The sequence below is a fragment of the Manis javanica genome, chromosome 17 (genome assembly GCF_040802235.1).
Source record: "Manis javanica isolate MJ-LG chromosome 17, MJ_LKY, whole genome shotgun sequence".
NCBI classification, from domain to species: domain Eukaryota; kingdom Metazoa; phylum Chordata; class Mammalia; order Pholidota; family Manidae; genus Manis; species Manis javanica.
Window position 1 is genome coordinate 13972405 of NC_133172.1, and position 19721 is coordinate 13992125.

Genomic DNA, 19721 nt, shown 5'->3' on the forward strand with positions numbered 1-19721 from the left:
GTGTGGAAACCTATCTGTCTATCCATGTGTGGAAACTTTTATCTATCTATCTGTCTATGTGGGGAAACTTGTTATCTGTCTGTCTACAGCTGGTAACCAAAGTGGCACCAACAATCCTATCAGCTCTTACTTTATGTAGCCGTATAAGTCAGCAATTCCCATTTCCTTTTCCCTCCCAATGAAAAACTGTATTTTCCCCGCAAAGGTGTATTTGGCAGCATTCTCCCGCTCTCGTTGAGCCCGCCTCTTCATAGCCTCCCGCTCTGGCCTCTGCTCTTCTGTGATGGGCTTTGATGTTACTGGTCCAGAAATATCAGGTTTCCCCCATGGCCGGGGTTGGAAGCAGAATTCTTGGGGTGGAAGCTGGGTTTGAGGCTTGGGTGGAGGCTCGTGCTGGGGCACAGCAGTGGGAATGGGCTCCTGCTGGAGGGAAGTGCGAGATGATGTTCTGTAGGGTGCAGGTCTAGAAGCAGCGGACTGGGTGACCCTGGGCTGGGTAGAGTTGGTGAAGTGCGGTTGGGTTGAGTTGGTCTGGACTGGACACAGAGATGAGCAGGCGGGACCTGTCAAAGATGCACTTGCTTGCCGGGACGAACCGACTGCAGTAGGTTGAGCTGCGTCCGTAGATCCAGGCCGGGTAGAGGAAGCCAGAGCTGGCCGGCGTGAGGCCAGAGACTGTGGCCTCCGAGGAACTCGGCGAGCTTGAGGCCTGTCCTCAGTCAGAAAAGGCAGAGGCACCAACGTGACCTTCCCAGGAGGTGGCCGTTCATCCTGGGATGGAGATGGACACTCTCTTTGGACACAGCCGTCTGGTTTCTGGGCTCTGGCATGAGTTTTCCCAAGGCCTTTACCCTCATGTGGAGTATTCAGCCACGGTTTGGTGGCCGGAGGTGGCTGGGGGTCTTTGGGGTTCCTTGAATTTCCCAAGGCCTGGGAAGAAGAGAATCCAGTTTCCTTATCAGCCTTCTTCCCCAGCGCGTGAAGAACCTGCACAGGCTCCAGCGTGTGCACGCCTAGCGTGCTTCGATGTCTTTTACGGTTCTCTTGGCTGAGCTCAGGTTGGTTTTTCTTGCGCTTCATTCTGGGCATGGTTGGCTTTTCCTCTGCCCGGACTTTGCTCCTGGACGGCTCACCCTCCTCAGCTTGCTTGGAGTTGCCTTTTCTTTGTCCTCTCCCCGTACTTCTCTTTTCACCTGGTTTAGATAGAACACTTCAAAATGTGTGGCTATTTCCTTTTAAATATCATTAAATTAAAACATAGAAAATTTGAAACACTAGTGGAGGGAGGGCGGCCACTACAGATGATACATCTCAGTACATGCTGCCAGTTTTCTACACCACCTTGTTTTCCCTTGTTTCTGTGGAAAGACTTTCAAGATGCCTCTGATTTCATTTTCTACATGGGTGCCCGTTAAGACTCAATATTGGAAGAGAAAGGGACCAGAGAGAAGCAATCTTCCATCCTAATGTAACAGATGAGCAAAAACCAGATTTTCTTGGAGAGTCAGTGACTTGTCCAAAGTCACACAGCTAGTAAATGTCAAAGTCAAAAGTGAAACGAGGTCTCCAGAGTTCTAGTTCAACACTTTCTCCCATGATTTCATGCTATTTTAAACCTGCTACTAAATTTAGGGGCAAAAAAAAATCTAATGAAAATCTTGTAAGAGTTTCTTTCCTTACCTGACATGGTCAGAGAAGAACAGGAAACACCAACTGTAGATCCCAGAGATGAGGAGAAGATGCTAGAGGATGTCTGAGTGGCTGAAGCCAGAGAGTACGTGTGTCCAGCACGAAGATTACCGGTCACTGGTCACTTGCCGTGCTCCAAGTCTGTTTACAGTCAGCTCCGTGGGAACCCCAAGATTCTACAGGTGGTGATAGGTTGGTGGGAGAATGATGTCGCAAGCTGGCAGTTTAAAGGTACGAGGTAGCCAATAGGGAGGTCAGCTTCCCAACAAGAAGACAGGATTGGGTGGAGGCAGTAGTAGGCGAGCTAAAACAACACCTAAATGGCTGTGCTCTGTGAAGGGGGAATCCTACAGGACAGGTGTGATAGCCCCCATTCCCCCCAGGATCTTATGTTAGGGAAATCATCCCAACATTTCTTACAGATATTCATTAATATAAAAAGCTAATAATTATTTGTAATACATTTTGTGACATAACACTACCCATTATATGTACTCTTAACTAATATAATATCCCTAGGAAGGAGCAGCATTTACGTTGAACAGTTGGTTACATTTGTTCTGACATCGTATCAGTTGATCTGCTTAATGAACTTGCCCTTTTTGAGGAGCACAAGAAGGGATTGAGGAGCTCTTTTTGTAACTTGGTCCAAGAATTGGATGAGTTTGTTGAGTGCACCTTGCGAGGAGAGATGTGGTCCAAGGATCTGTCCATTTGGTTTCCTCCCCTTGAATCCTGTCTTCCTTGGGCTGGTGTGGGCGAATCCAGGTTGCTCTTGCATCTCTCTCTCTCTCTCTTCTGCTTTCCTCATTTTCTTCATTATAGGCATTGTTTCTGGGACAAGCCTTGATCTATCGTTCTTCCGCTCGTGAGTGTTACTTTCCGTCAACTTTCAGCAGCAGGGGTGCTCTTTCTCAGTGCCTGATGCTTCGCAAAATGAACTCTGCCCATTAGATGCAAACGCCAGACAGCTAGAAGACATCGCTGATTGCAGACCTTTCCTCTTCCAGCCTTTGGTTGCAGTTCTTTTTGCCCATGATTCGTTGCCTGTGGCTCCTTGGGCTGCCTGGGGCACCCTGCCATCACACTGTTTTATACACGAGAGGCATTGCTTTCTCTTCCCTTTTCCTTCTCACACAGTGTACCCAGTGTGGCAGAGTAGCGTCCTCCCGCCTTGCAACCCACCACTGTAGAATCTTGGGTCCATGCTTGGGTGCAAGGCAGGCAACCTGAAGAGGAGAATAGTTAGAGAAAGAGGAGGCCCTTCCTGGAGAACAGGGAACAGGCAAGATGAACAGATAGAGGAAAAGAGAGATTCGTGTGGATTTTTCAGTTTCTGTAAGATTTAATTTGACAATTTTTTGGTTTCTTATTAACAGAAGAGAGAGTTCAAGATATATTACATATTTTTTATGTAGCGTGATATTGCACCAATTGCTATGAATTCTGTACCGTAAAAAGAATAATCTTAAATATATTTTCCCTCGTTGTTTGATGTCAGAGCACCTCATTTACTCACTCACTGGCAGGTGTGTACACTTATGGGTAGTTTTTAAATGGTGTGGTTTCGTCTACATGGTTTCTCCTTGTCCCATTTTTAAGGAACCCAAACATTGTACGACATGGTGCATGTTTTCCCTCCTGATGGTTGTTATTTTGAAGCATCGTGAACTAACCTGACTTGATGGATTTAGTGGAGAGATTTAAAAGGAGTCTGTGAAAGGGTCGTTTTGGTGAGTCCCGATGTGCCTGCAAACATAAGGACAGATGCGTGCAGCCAGTTGCTGGATTGGTTCTGTTTTTGCTTCCCTTGTTTAGTGGAACGCAATTAAAGGCTCTGTGAACTGTGACGAAGTGAGGTAGGGCTGAGTTGCTAGCGATCTGTATATGTGGTGTAAGCTGGTTTGGTGGAGGAAATGTATGCATCTATTCCTTGTGGCATGCTTTTAGAGGTGCCTAGATTGATCTGGGGACGTTTCCAGTGTGATGAGCACGAGGTATGTGATATGACGTGCCAAGGATCCACCTGAGGATAGAGCATAGATGGAACTTCTTTTTCCTTTGTAGGTCACATATTCACTTGTAGACACATATTTCACTTGTAGACGTACTTTTCCTATTAGCAGATATGAGATTTTTCAGTGATGGGGGTTGATGCTTACCTGAGAAGAGATTGTGAAGGGTACCGAAGTGTAGGTGGACCTTCATCTTAGAAATGTTTCTTAAACCCTAAGAATGCAGCACTCCAGTTTGAAAAAGACAGATGCACCCCTATGTTTATCGCTGCCCTATTTACGATAGCCAAGATATGGAAGCAACCTAAATGTCCATCAGTAGATGAATGGATAAAGAAGATGTGGTACACATACACAATGGAATATTACTCAGGTAACAGGAAAAAACAGATCCTACCATTTGCAACGACATGGATGGAGCTAGAGGGTGTTATGCTCAGTGAAATAAGCCAGGCAGAGAAAGACAAGTACCAAATGATTTCACTCATATGTGGAGTATAAGAAAAAAGGAAAACGGAAGGAACAAAACAGCAGCAGAATCACAGAACCCAAGAATGGACTAACAGTTACCAAAGGGACAGGGACTGGGGAGGACGGGTGGGAAGGGAGGGATAAGGGTGGGGGAAGAGAAAGGGGGCATTATGATTAGCATGTATAGTGTTGGGGGGGGGGGCACTTGGTGGGCTGTGCAATACAGAGAAGAGGAGTAGTGATTTTATAGCATCTTACTACACTGATGGACAGTGACTGTGAAGGGGTATGTGGGGGGGACTTGGTGAAGGGGCGAGCCTAGGAAACATAATGTCTTTCATGTAATTGTAGATGAATGATACAAAAAAAACATATATTAAGAAAAAAAGAAAAGAAATGTTTCTTAAGATTTTCTCCCTAAGCTTCATATCTGAGATAGCCTTCTTCCGTGATATTAGCATGTAATGTGAGGCTACTGATATATGGTAAATGTCTGCAAGCCACACCAGTCTCTGTCTTCTCCGCTTCCATGGGAATCAAGGGCATCGATAGGTAATGCAGGTTAGTTTGGTCATGTAAGATTGTGGTAATTGTGGTAAGACAAATTCTGGTAGCAGGAAAATGTTTACATATGAAAATATTCAGTTCCAACATTCAATTCTATTTAGGCAAGTCCTTAATTAGGCCTTTCCTGGTTCCCAACCTTTGTAACTGTTTTCTTTCCATAGATGCAGCCTTTTGATGTTAACCTGCAGGCTGAACACACATTAAGCTCTACAGGACTCTTAAATGTAGGAGGAAAAACCTAAAGAGCTTTGGTCTAACACTCTGGAACTTAGCATTAAGCCCTTCCCTGACTTAAAGACTTACGTTTATGGTTAGGTATTGCCTTGTCCCAGAGGCCCACCTCCAGTATTTCGTACTCTTCTTTGGGGTAACTGGGAGTGTCTTGGTATAACAGAACAAGTCCATCCACCCCTGAGGCTCTTCCCTCTCTCCATTGTCACTTTTTGATTTGATTCAAGACTGGAATCCCTTAAACCCCTGCAGTTTGGTACCTGGGGGCCCTCCCAGATAGCAGTCGATTTCGTTAGTGTCAATTATGTTGTTCAGTGCTCCAAATAGCCCTCATTGCTGTATTTCCCATCCCACTACATACCTATTAAGGCGTTCTTTTTACCTCATGCTGAACGCAGTCCCACCCAAAGACCCAATCCTTGTTAGTTCACATACTTTCTGGAAACTCTGTTGTGCCTCAGTCTGGATTTTCTTGTGTCAGCTATAACTGAGTTTGTTTCCACTTGAAACTTTATCTTTTAGCAAAGTGGAAGTGCAGGATCAATACAGTTTTTCTAGTTTCTGATAGATTCATACCACAGTTTGTATATAGTCATGTCTGTAGATATTTGTACCATTTGTTCTTTTGGGCTCTACATGCCTATTGGTTGTCTTGTTCATGAATTCTAATATTTTATGATTTTATTCTAAAGGGTATTTTTTCATGAATTCTCAAAGAATATCTATCACTAAATTTGAGTTACCTAATTGTAACTTTGCAAGCTATGCCAGGCTAATTTATATCTTTTCTTTTTCCAAATAGCAATTTACTAACATTGACCCCCTCTTAATGATCATAATTCAAATTGTAAATGCTTGTGGATTTAAACTTGGCCAGAATATGAGTGTCCCAGGAATGTTAAAGCTAGTGGTCTTTTTACCCATTCGTTCATTCGTTCGTTTAATCATTCATTCATTCATTCATTCAATAACGCTGACTTCTCTGTTTTCCCATCTCTAGATGGTTGCAAAGAACAGTAACAGTGTACGTAAGGTACTTTCAGAAATTAGAAAAAAAATTCTGTATTATAATTTTCCTCAGTTTAATCTGTCATTTAGTACTGTACTCTGCCTTCAGACATACTGTAGGACATGCTGTCTTTGCTGTCCCGCTGTGGCAGAATTCAGAGTTGTTCTAACAAGTACAGATCCTTATGCCTGGTACTGTGTGCAGATTTCAGACTGAAGCTTCATTCTCACCTCTCTGTTATTTCTCGATACTTTCTAAAATGTAAATACGTACTTGTCCACCTCTAGCGTGACACCTGGCACATGACAGGAACCCAAAAGTAGTTTCACTAAGAGTGGGAAGGTAGGTTGATACAATATTTTTGGAGAGTAGTTAGGCAGTATCTGGCAAAATTTTCAGTTTGCATATCCTTCATTCCAAGAATTCTAGTACGAATTTAGATATAGTTGTATACATGTATAGGGATGTTCACATTGCAGCCTGTCTTTAAGGAGGACAGAAAATTGAAAGCAACTGAAAGTTAATCAGATTATGTAAATGGTGGTACTTATGATCAGTGGAGTACTTTGCAGCCATTAGAAAGAACAGAAAGGCTGTTTGCATAAATTGACCAGGAAAATCAGCATCTGAGATAGATTGAAGAATATATATGTCTAGTGTGGTGCTTTTATATAAAATAGAGGACACCCATATATGAACACGTAGGTACTGAGATATTTAAATGCATATACAATTAGTGATAGAAAAAAAAAGCCAAGAAAAACCATCAGTTTACAAGCTTAAAAAAAACCATATACAGCGAAAAGGAATATAGTACGCCTTGAAAAATGTTTGAAGAACCGCACAAAGAAGCGGAGGGGTGGGATTTCACTTAGATTCTGTCCGTGACCTGTGTGCTCTTCGGATTCTGAGGGGTTTGTAGGCTCATGGATCTGCGCTACCCACCGCCGGCTGAGGAGGGCGCTGTAGCCCGCAGAATCCCGTCGGCCGGCGCTTGGATGACAGCACCGCGGGCGGTGCCGCATGCGCAGCAGCAGGAGCCGAGGCGCTGCGGCGTGAAGTCTTCCCGTCGGAAACCCAGTTGTCGCCGAGGGCGCCGGCCCGGCGGCTCTGTCGCTCTTGGCGTGGCGTGGGCGGCATCTTGGGGCGCAGAGGAGCCGACGGCATCGTGCCCGCCACCGCTGGGGCCAGAGACGCGTCTTTTCCGGACGGCCCTCCGGCAAGAGGAAGGGTGCAGGCCACGCCCCCGAAAGGTGAGCAGCCTCGGCCCGGTGCGGGCCCGTCCCGCCCGCAGCTCCTGGGCCTCGGTAGCTGCCTGAGCGTTGCCGCCGCGCGTGGCCCGCCCGCCTCTTCCCGGGAGGCTGTGACGCTTTCGCTGCTCCGCTCGCAGGAGGTGATGTGGACAGCCTGGTTTTTTGATTTCTCCCCATCCTTCTAGACAGGAGGCGCGGGCCATGGTTCCCCGGGTGAAATAGAGAGACGGACTGCTCTCTAAGATGGGCCTGTCAGTGTTGGGGACAGCCCTTACTTACCGAAATGGGGTCCGCCGCATTCCTCAAGCTGTGCCATCTTGGCACAGAAAATAGGAGTACGAAGAGCAAAGGTTGAAAGAAAAACCCACCAGTACAACCCAACTTTTCACCGAAAAAATGTGTGTGTTGTTCCCAGGAATCGCCAAGGGCATCCTGTTGCTTTCTAAGAGGTCTCATTTGAGAAATCGGCTTCCGTATATTCCAACGATTAATTTTGAGGCTTTGCTTTTATGTTCAGTGAACCCGTCTTCCTTGAGACCTTGCTTTCCTCCATCTCATACCTCATTCAATCCCCTTCCTTCGATTTATGTCCTGAATATCTTTTGAATCTGTCCTCTCTCCTCCACCAGCATCCTAATATAGGACTTGCCTCATCTATTTGTCCTGATGAGTGTATATATTGATCGATTCTTGTTTCCTTCCAGTCCATTCTTCACATAAGACATTTTTTAAATAAGTAACTTGGAAAGTTCTCATAAATATCGCTCAAAAACTTTGCTTAAGAATAAAAACAAACTCTTTTCCATGACCTTTAAGACTCTGCGTGGTCTAGAACCCCCCCCCCCCCTTTGCCCAGCCCCATCTTGTGTCACTTTTGCCCTCACTGTCTATACTTCAGGAATGCTGAACTAACCTTAGTTGATTCTATATAAATCCTACCAAAGGCAGCTCAAATACTGCCATTTTACTCTCACTCCCAGCCTTATTCAATGAAGTTCAGAGGCCCCTTTTTGATCAGGTTTTTCTTTTAAAATATGGACTTGAGGTTCACTACTGGTTGCATTTGATGGCATCCGTTGTGTTAGGACCAAAAATAAAGTGTAAAGTGAAAGAATTGGAGTTAAAGGGTTTCAACCCACATGTGTGTATTTAATGACGCCTTAGTGCTCACGATTGGGCTCGATTTCATTGGGGATGCAGGAGTTCTGGCCACCTGTGGTCTTAGATGTGTCTTATTTGTTGAGCCCTTTGCACTGTTCTGTTGCCTTGTCTGTTTTCAAGACGGGGAAGCAGGCACATCACGTAAGACACCTCCGGTTTCCTTCTTCATTTCCCGTGACTGACGCCTCACTCATTCTTCTCTTGTGCTCCTTTATTCCGCTCAGAATTGCTGAAACTGGAGAACTTGACACCATCGTTCGTATTGATCATTTTTACTGGCAGCTCCTATGCACTGGCTATCCTTGACATTCAAACACATGAGTAGCACAGAAGTATTATTTTCATGACGCAATAACTTCATGAGTAAGAGACCTAGCTCTTTGGCCTGTGTCCACATGGCCCAGCTGTTAGGCAAGAGAGTTGGTGGTTAAATATTACAGGTTTTGTTTTGAATAATGTTTTTCTGTGTTAAGGCAGCCCATCATAGGATTGTTATTAAGATTAGCAGAGCCAAGATTCCTCATCTCTGCTTATTTTATAGCAAATTGAGTGATTCAGGAAAAATTTTTTCTTCTTAACCTTTATCGTAATCATGCAAATCATCAAATAAGTATTGAGCACCTACAGATTGTGTGGCTTATCGTAAGACCTTCCCCTGAGTTACTTACATCTTAGGTAGGCAGCATAAATAGAAGATTTCAGTGCAGTGGATAGGCAACAACTCCTAAAGCCGCAGTGATAATGAAATGATGTGTAATTTAGGAAGGGAATAATGTTAAAGTGTCTCATCTACATTTTTAGTCTTAATCTTTCATAATACTAGGTCCTTCTTAAAAAAAATAATAGTTTTTTGTATAGTTTTTAATAGTTCATAGAGTATTTCACCTCCTTTACTGCATTTGGTCTTCACAGTTCAGTGTGCTCTGAGTTGGGCGCATTATCCTCACTCTGTGAGTAAGGAACCATTCTCTGGGTCTAGTGACATGCTCTGTTCCACAATTTGGAGTAAGAAAACCTGGATTTTCTAGCTCTTCTTTCAGGATTCACTCGACATGATAGGCCACATTCTTTTTGTTTTACGTTTGGTCATTCTCTGTGAGCTGAAGGTAGTCTATTGAGATTATAGTCTAGAGCCACACGGACCACTTTTTGATGATTGTAAAATTATTTTTTGAATAGATGACATGTACATATACAAAATACAGAAAGCACAAACCGGTGTGTGTGTGTGTGTGTGTGTGTGTGTATTTAAAATCAACGTCTCCCTACCGCGCCTCTTTTCCCCCAAACCCTCACTTCCCCTGCCCTGAGACAGTCACTCTTACTAGTTTCTTATATGTCCTAGAGATGATATATGCGTAGCAATTATATCACATTAGATTTTTGATCACATACTACTGGAAGGGTTTGTCAGTGGTATTGACACTTGGGGTGTAATAATTCATTGCTGTGGGGACTGTCCTGTGTGCTATAGGGTTTTTTAGCAGTGTCCCTGGTCTGTACCCACTAGATGTCAGTAGCACCCCCACTGTGACAACCAAAAAATGTCGCCAGACATGACCTCATGGATTCTGAGGGGCAAAACTGCCCTGGTTGAGAACCAGTGCCCTAAAGAACAGGAGGCGGGAGAAAGGGGACTGCTTTTGTCTTTTATTTGTTTTTTATTTTCTTCTTCTTATATTTTGAATAAAAAATTTTAGAGTTGTTTATTAGCACTGTCATTAAGAAGTGAAAGAGTCTACATTCTCCAGAGGGAATGATGTTATTTATGTATTTATTTTATTAAGGTATCATCGATACGCAATCCCATGAGCAACATTGTGGTACCAGATTCCCCCCATTATCAAGTCCACACCACATACCCCATTACAGTCACTGTGCATCAGCATAGTAAGATGGTATAGAGTCACTACTTGTCTTCTCTGTGCTATACCTCCTTCCCTGTGGCCCCCCTACATTATGTATGCTAATCATAATGCCCGTTAATCCCCTTATCCCTCCTTTCCCACCCACCCTCCCCAGTCTCTTTCCCTTTGGTAACTGTTAGTGCGTTCTTGGGTTCTGTGACTCTGCTGCTGTTTTGTTCCTTCACTTCTTGCTTTGTTGGATATGCCACAGATGAGTGAAATCATTTGGTACTTGTCTTTCTCTGGGAGTCTTATGTCACTGAGCATAATACCCTCTAGCTCCGTCCATGTTGTTGTAAATGGTAGCGTTTGTTTCCTTCTTACGGTTGAATAATATTCCATTGTGTATACATACCACATCTTCTTTATCCATTCATCTACTGATGAACACTTAGGTTGGTTCCGTTTCTTGGCTATTGTAAATAGTGCTGCAATAAACGTAGGTGTGCATGTGTCTTTTTGAAATTGGGCTCCTGCTTTCTTAGGGTGAATTCCTAGGAGTGGAATTGCTGGGCCAAATGGTATTTCCAGTTTTAGTTTTTGAGGAACGTCCAAACTGCTTACCGCAGTGGTTGAACTAATTGATAATTTACATTCTCACCAGCACCATAAGAGGGTTCGTCTTTCTCCACATCCTCACCAACATTTGTTGTTGTTTGTGTTTTGGATGGTGGCCATCCTAACTGGTGTGTTCTGATACATCATTGTGGTTTTATTGATTCATTAATTTTTTTTATTTTGGTATCATTAATATATACACTAACATGAACAACATTGTGGTTACTAGATTCCTGCCATTATCAAGTCCCCCCACATACCCCATTACAGTCACTGTCCATCAGTGTAGTAAGATGGTACAGAATCACTACTTGCCTTCTCTGTGCTATACTGCCTTCCCTGTGCCCCACCCCCGACCCCCCCCTGTACGTTATGTGTGCTAATCGTGCTGCGGCTTTTCCCCCTTATCCCTCTCTTCCGACCGGTCCTCCCTAGTGCCTTTTCCATTGGTAACTGTTAGTCCTTTCTTGGATTCTGCAAGTGTGCTCCTGTTTTGTTCCTTCAGTTTTTGCTTTGTTTTTATAATCCAGAGATGAATGAAATCCTATGATACTTGTCTTTCTCTGCCTGGCTTATTTCACTGAGCATAATACCCTCCAGCTCCATCCATGTTGTTGCATAATCGTTGCAAATAATAGGATTTGTTTTCTTTTTAAGGCTGACTAATGTTCCATTGTGTATGTGCACCACATCTTCTTTATCGATTCATCTACTGATGGACACTTAGGTTGCTTCCATTTCATGGCTACTGTAAATAGTGCTGTGATTAAACATAGGGGTGCATCCATCTTTTTCAAACTGGGCTCCTGCATTCTTAGGGTAAATTCCTAGGAGTGGAAATCCTGGGTGAAATGGTATTTCTATTTTGAGCTTTTTGAGGAACCTCCGCACTGCTTTCCACAATGGTTGAACTAATTTACCTTCCCACCAGCAGTGTAGGAGGGTTCCCCTTTCTCCACATCCTCGCCAACATTTGTTTGTTGTTTGTCTCTTGGATGTTGGCCATCCTACGTGGTGTGAGGTGATATCTCGTTGTGGTTTTAATTTGCGTTTCTCCCATGATTAGCAACGTGGAGCACCTTTTCATGTGCCTGTTGGCCATCCGAATTTCTTCCTTGGAGAAGTGTCTTTTCAGCTCCTCTGCCCATTTTTTAATTGGTTTATTTACTTTTTTGTTGGTGGTGTGTAAGCTGTTTATATAATTTGGATGTCAAACCCTTATCGGATATATCATTTATAAATATATTCTCCCGTAGTGTAGGATGCTTTTTTGTTCTACTGATGATGTCCTTTGATGTACAGTAGCGTTTTACTTTGATATAATCCCACTTGTTTATTTTTGCTTTTGTTTCCCTGGCCCACGTAGATATATTCAGGAAGAAGTTGGTCATGTTTATGTCCAAGAGATTTTTGCCTATGTGTCTCTCTAAGAGTTTTTATGGTTTTATGACTTACATTCAGGTCTTTGACGGTAGAGCCACACCATGGAGTATTATAAAGCCATAGAAAGGAATGAAAATATACTGACATATGGTAGAACATAGATGTATTCTGAGAACATTAGGCTAAGTGAAAGCAGCCAGACACAAAAGTCACATACTGTATCATTTCATATGTATGAAATGTCCATACAAGCAAATCCACACACAGAGAAAACAGAGTAGAGGCTTCCAGGGTGTGCAGAGAGGAGGGAATGAGGAGTGCCTGCTAATGTGTAAGGGGCAGTTCTTTGGGGAATGATGAAAATGTTGTGGGTTAGATAATGATGACGGTTGCACAAGCTTGTGAATGTGCTGAATGCCACTGATTTTACCAAAGTTTCTAGAGGTGAATTTTATGGTTGGTGAATTATATCTCAATAACTTTCGTAATGTAAATCACCGATTTTCCCAGGGTGATTATCTGCGGTTCTCCTCTCCCCCTTTCCCCACTCCATTCCCTTTCCTGTCTAGTCCCGTGCCCTCCCCGTGGCTGCCCGAAGGGGCCTTCTCCTGAGGAGCGCCTCTGGACCATCCTGAGCCTTGGGCCTCCAGTTGGTGGCAGGGCAACCCAGCACGCACACACTCCCATCGCTCACACCTGGAAGAAGTGGGTGCTTCCAGGGAGATATTTCTTGTGGGCTTAGGTGTTTAGTGATGTTTAGAGGAGGCTGCACGGGCCAGGGTTGATGGAGGAGGACTGTCCCTGTCAAGTGAACATTTAGGCCCGTCCGAAGTTTCATCTGGTCCGCCGTGAAGCTCCGGGTGCCGTGCTCTGAAAGCCAGGTTGGCCACCTAAGGGCGCCTGAAATACCAAGGACTTCGGAGGCATATTAGGGTAAATTCCTAGGAGTGGAATTTACCCCCATGCAATGTGACCTCAGTCCATGGCTGAGCCTCACTAATGAAGTGGCACAGTGATAGAGACAGTAGTGTGCCTCTCGGGCCTGGTGCGCAGGTGTTGAGTAAACGGTGATTTAAATCCCAGGCCCTGCTCTGGCTGGGGCTCCTGCCGCAGCAGTTCGCTGGACTCAGCCCCTGTTATCAGCTGCCCCCAGGATAGCTCTGAGCCCCTGCCATTCATCTGGCAGATTCTTCTCTGATTTGTGCTCGCCGCTCCCGGCCAGAATCATACATGGATTAGGCAGCCCAAAGTTTTGGAGTTGTGTCCTGAATCCCTGGTTTTCCAAAATACCTACCTGGTGGTCATGAGACATGATGTCAGCCCTCATGAGAGACTTTCTACGTTTCTCCTGGTCAACCTAGATGCATCTCCTGCCATCTTCAACTATTCAAAGGGGTTAACCCTGACCCTTAGCCCTGATGCGCTTCTTACTTCTTCCATTTCCCACATGCCGGCTCCCTTTTTATAAACCTGTAACCTCTCCCCCACCCCCTTTGGCCTTCCTGACCCTGGGCCGAGTTCCTTCCTCTGTCCCCAGTTCTTACCCCTTTTCCCTGACGTGCCGTCCACCTTCCAGGTCTGTCTTTCTCATACAGGCTCTCATCCCCACTCCCACCAAAGAGAAACCACAGTTGAAAGCACATCAAAACTCCAAAGGCTTCTTATTATTATACCTCTATTAATTCTATTAACATTTAATGTTTTATTGTTTTAAAATCTATGAGTATAAATAGAGGATCTTATATCTATCTACCTACGTGTGGAAACCTATCTGTCTATCCATGTGTGGAAACTTTTATCTATCTATCTGTCTATGTGGGGAAACTTGTTATCTGTCTGTCTACAGCTGGTAACCAAAGTGGCACCAACAATCCTATCAGCTCTTACTTTATGTAGCCGTATAAGTCAGCAATTCCCATTTCCTTTTCCCTCCCAATGAAAAAACTGTATTTTCCCCGCAAAGGTGTATTTGGCAGCATTCTCCCGCTCTCGTTGAGCCCGCCTCTTCATAGCCTCCCGCTCTGGCCTCTGCTCTTCTGTGATGGGCTTTGATGTTACTGGTCCAGAAATATCAGGTTTCCCCCATGGCCGGGGTTGGAAGCAGAATTCTTGGGGTGGAAGCTGGGTTTGAGGCTTGGGTGGAGGCTCGTGCTGGGGCACAGCAGTGGGAATGGGCTCCTGCTGGAGGGAAGTGCGAGATGATGTTCTGTAGGGTGCAGGTCTAGAAGCAGCGGACTGGGTGACCCTGGGCTGGGTAGAGTTGGTGAAGTGCGGTTGGGTTGAGTTGGTCTGGACTGGACACAGAGATGAGCAGGCGGGACCTGTCAAAGATGCACTTGCTTGCCGGGACGAACCGACTGCAGTAGGTTGAGCTGCGTCCGTAGATCCAGGCCGGGTAGAGGAAGCCAGAGCTGGCCGGCGTGAGGCCAGAGGACTGTGGCCTCCGAGGAACTCGGCGAGCTTGAGGCCTGTCCTCAGTCAGAAAAGGCAGAGGCACCAACGTGACCTTCCCAGGAGGTGGCCGTTCATCCTGGGATGGAGATGGACACTCTCTTTGGACACAGCCGTCTGGTTTTCTGGGCTCTGGCATGAGTTTTTCCCAAGGCCTTTACCCTCATGTGGAGTATTCAGCCACGGTTTGGTGGCCGGAGGTGGCTGGGGGTCTTTGGGGTTCCTTGAATTTCCCAAGGCCTGGGAAGAAGAGAATCCAGTTTCCTTATCAGCCTTCTTCCCCAGCGCGTGAAGAACCTGCACAGGCTCCAGCGTGTGCACGCCTAGCGTGCTTCGATGTCTTTTACGGTTTCTCTTGGCTGAGCTCAGGTTGGTTTTTCTTGCGCTTCATTCTGGGCATGGTTGGCTTTTCCTCTGCCCGGACTTTGCTCCTGGACGGCTCACCCTCCTCAGCTTGCTTGGAGTTGCCTTTTCTTTGTCCCTCTCCCCGTACTTCTCTTTTCACCTGGTTTAGATAGAACACTTCAAAATGTGTGGCTATTTCCTTTTAAATATCATTAAATTAAAACATAGAAAATTTGAAACACTAGTGGAGGGAGGGCGGCCACTACAGATGATACATCTCAGTAACATGCTGCCAGTTTTCTACACCACCTTGTTTTCCCTTGTTTCTGTGGAAAGACTTTCAAGATGCCTCTGATTTCATTTTCTACATGGGTGCCCGTTAAGACTCAATATTGGAAGAGAAAGGGACCAGAGAGAAGCAATCTTCCATCCTAATGTAACAGATGAGCAAAAACCAGATTTTTCTTGGAGAGTCAGTGACTTGTCCAAAGTCACACAGCTAGTAAATGTCAAAGTCAAAAGTGAAACGAGGTCTCCAGAGTTCTAGTTCAACACTTTCTCCCATGATTTCATGCTATTTTAAACCTGCTACTAAATTTAGGGGCAAAAAAAAATCTAATGAAAATCTTGTAAGAGTTTCTTTCCTTACCTGACATGGTCAGAGAAGAACAGGAAACACCAACTGTAGATCCCAGAGATGAGGAGAAGATGCTAGAGGATGTCTGAGTGGCTGAAGCCAGAGAGTACGTGTGTCCAGCACGAAGATTACCGGTCACTGGTCACTTGCCGTGCTCCAAGTCTGTTTACAGTCAGCTCCGTGGGAACCCCAAGATTCTACAGGTGGTGATAGGTTGGTGGGAGAATGATGTCGCAAGCTGGCAGTTTAAAGGTACGAGGTAGCCAATAGGGAGGTCAGCTTCCCAACAAGAAGACAGGATTGGGTGGAGGCAGTAGTAGGCGAGCTAAAACAACACCTAAATGGCTGTGCTCTGTGAAGGGGGAATCCTACAGGACAGGTGTGATAGCCCCCATTCCCCCCAGGATCTTATGTTAGGGAAATCATCCCAACATTTCTTACAGATATTCATTAATATAAAAAGCTAATAATTATTTGTAATACATTTTGTGACATAACACTACCCATTATATGTACTCTTAACTAATATAATATCCCTAGGAAGGAGCAGCATTTACGTTGAACAGTTGGTTACATTTGTTCTGACATCGTATCAGTTGATCTGCTTAATGAACTTGCCCTTTTTGAGGAGCACAAGAAGGGATTGAGGAGCTCTTTTTGTAACTTGGTCCAAGAATTGGATGAGTTTGTTGAGTGCACCTTGCGAGGAGAGATGTGGTCCAAGGATCTGTCCATTTGGTTTCCTCCCCTTGAATCCTGTCTTCCTTGGGCTGGTGTGGGCGAATCCAGGTTGCTCTTGCATCTCTCTCTCTCTCTCTTCTGCTTTCCTCATTTTCTTCATTATAGGCATTGTTTCTGGGACAAGCCTTGATCTATCGTTCTTCCGCTCGTGAGTGTTACTTTCCGTCAACTTTCAGCAGCAGGGGTGCTCTTTCTCAGTGCCTGATGCTTCGCAAAATGAACTCTGCCCATTAGATGCAAACGCCAGACAGCTAGAAGACATCGCTGATTGCAGACCTTTCCTCTTCCAGCCTTTGGTTGCAGTTCTTTTGCCCATGATTCGTTGCCTGTGGCTCCTTGGGCTGCCTGGGCACCCTGCCATCACACTCTTTTATACACGAGAGGCATCGCTTTATCTTCCCTTTTCCTTCTCACACAGTGTACCCAGTGTGGCAGAGTAGCGTCCTCCCGCCTTGCAACCCACCACTGTAGAATCTTGGGTCCATGCTTGGGTGCAAGGCAGGCAACCTGAAGAGGAGAATAGTTAGAGAAAGAGGAGGCCCTTCCTGGAGAACAGGGAACAGGCAAGATGAACAGATAGAGGAAAAGAGAGATTCGTGTGGATTTTTCAGTTTCTGTAAGAATTAAGTTGACACATTTTTGGCCTCTTATTAACAGAAGAGACAGTTCAAGATATATTACATATATTTTATGTAGCGTGATAGTGCACCAATTGCCATGAATTCTGTACCCTAAAGAGAATAATCTTAAATATATTTTCCCTCCTTGTTTGATGTCAGAGCACCTCATTTACTCACTCACTGGCAGGTGTGTACACTATGGGTGGTTTTTAAATGCTGTGGTTTCGTCTACATGGTTTCTCCTTGTCCCATTTTTAAGGAACCCAACATTGTACGACATGGTGCATGTTTTCCTCCTGATGGTTGTTATTTTGAAGCATCGTGAACTAACCTGACTTGATGGATTTAGTGGAGAGATTTAAAAGGAGTCTGTGAAAGGGTCGTTTTGGTGAGTCCCGATGTGCCTGCAAACATAAGGACAGATGCCTGCAGCCAGTGGCTGGATTGCTTTTGTTTTTGCTCCCTTGTTTAGTGGAACGCATTAAAGGCTCTGTGAACTGTGACGAAGTGAGGTAGGGCTGAGTTGCTAGCGATCTGTATATGTGGTGTAAGCTGGTTTGGTGGAGGAAATGTATGCATCTATTCCTTGTGGCATGCTTTTAGAGGTGCCTAGATTGATCTGGGGACGTTTCCAGTGTGATGAGCACGAGGTATGTGATATGACGTGCCAAGAATCCACCTGAGGATAGAGCATAGATGGAACTTCTTTTTCCTTTATAGGTCACATATTCACTTGTAGACACATATTTCACTTGTAGACTTACTTTTCCTATTAGCAGATATGAGATTTTTCAGTGATGGGGGTTGATGCTTATCTGAGAAGAGATTGTGATGGGTACCGAAGTGTAGGATGGACCTTCAGCTTAGAAATGTTTCTTAAACCCTAAGAATGCAGCACTCCAGTTTGAAAAAGACAGATGCACCCCTATGTTTATCGCTGCCCTATTTACGATAGCCAAGATATGGAAGCAACCTAAATGTCCATCAGTAGATGAATGGATAAAGAAGATGTGGTACACATACACAATGGAATATTACTCAGGTAACAGGAAAAAACAGATCCTACCATTTGCAACGACATGGATGGAGCTAGAGGGTGTTATGCTCAGTGAAATAAGCCAGGCAGAGAAAGACAAGTACCAAATGATTTCACTCATATGTGGAGTATAAGAAAAAAGGAAAACGGAAGGAACAAAACAGCAGCAGAATCACAGAACCCAAGAATGGACTAACAGTTACCAAAGGGACAGGGACTGGGGAGGATGGGTGGGAACGGAGGGATAAGGGTGGGGGAAGAGAAAGGGGGCATTATGATTAGCATGTATAGTGTTGGGGGGGGGCACTTGGTGGGCTGTGCAATACAGAGAAGAGGAGTAGTGATTTTATAGCATCTTACTACACTGATGGACAGTGACTGTGAAGGGGTATGTGGGGGGGACTTGGTGAAGGGGTGAGCCTAGGAAACATAATGTCTTTCATGTAATTGTAGATGAATGATACAAAAAAAAACATATATTAAGAAAAAAAGAAAAGAAATGTTTCTTAAGATTTTCTCCCTAAGCTTCATATCTGAGATAGCCTTCTTCCGTGATATTAGCATGTAATGTGAGGCTACTGATATATGGTAAATGTCTGCAAGCCACACCAGTCTCTGTCTTCTCCGCTTCCATGGGAATCAAGGGCATCGATAGGTAATGCAGGTTAGTTCGGTCATGTAAGATTGTGGTAATTGTGGTAAGACAAATTCTGGTAGCAGGAAAATGTTTACATATGAAAATATTCAGTTCCAACATTCAATTCTATTTAGGCAAGTCCTTAATTAGGCCTTTCCTGGTTCCCAACCTTTGTAACTATTTTCTTTCCATAGATGCAGCCTTTTGATGTTAACCTGCAGGCTGAACACACATTAAGCTCTACAGGACTCTTAAATGTAGGAGGAAAAACCTAAAGAGCTTTGGTCTAACACTCTGGAACTTAGCATTAAGCCCTTCCCTGACTTAAAGACTTACGTTTATGGTTAGGTATTGCCTTGTCCCAGAGGCCCACCTCCAGTATTTCGTACTCTTCTTTGGGGTAACTGGGAGTGTCTTGGTATAACAGAACAAGTCCATCCACCCCTGAGGCTCTTCCTTACTCTCTCCATTGTCACTTTTTGATTTGATTCAAGACTGGAATCCCTTAAACCCCTGCAGTTTGGTACCTGGGGGCCCTCCCAGATAGCAGTAGATTTCGTTAGTGTCAATTATGTTGTTCAGTGCTCCAAATAGCCCTCATTCCTGTATTTCCCATCCCACTACATACCTATTAAGGCGTTCTTTTTTACCTCATGCTGAACGCAGTCCCACCCAAAGACCCAATCCTTGTTAGTTCACATACTTTCTGGAAACTCTGTTGTGCCTCAGTCTGGATTTTCTTGTGTCTGCTATAACTGAGTTTGTTTCCACTTGAAACTTTATCTTTTAGCAAAGTGGAAGTGCAGGATCAATACAGTTTTTTCTAGTTTCTGATAGATTCATACCACAGTTTTGTATATAGTCATGTCTGTAGATATTTGTACCATTTGTTCTTTTGGGCTCTACATGCCTATTGGTTGTCTTGTTCATGAATTCTAATATTTTATGATTTTATTCTAAAGGGTATTTTTTCATGAATTCTCAAAGAATAATCTATCACTAAATTTGAG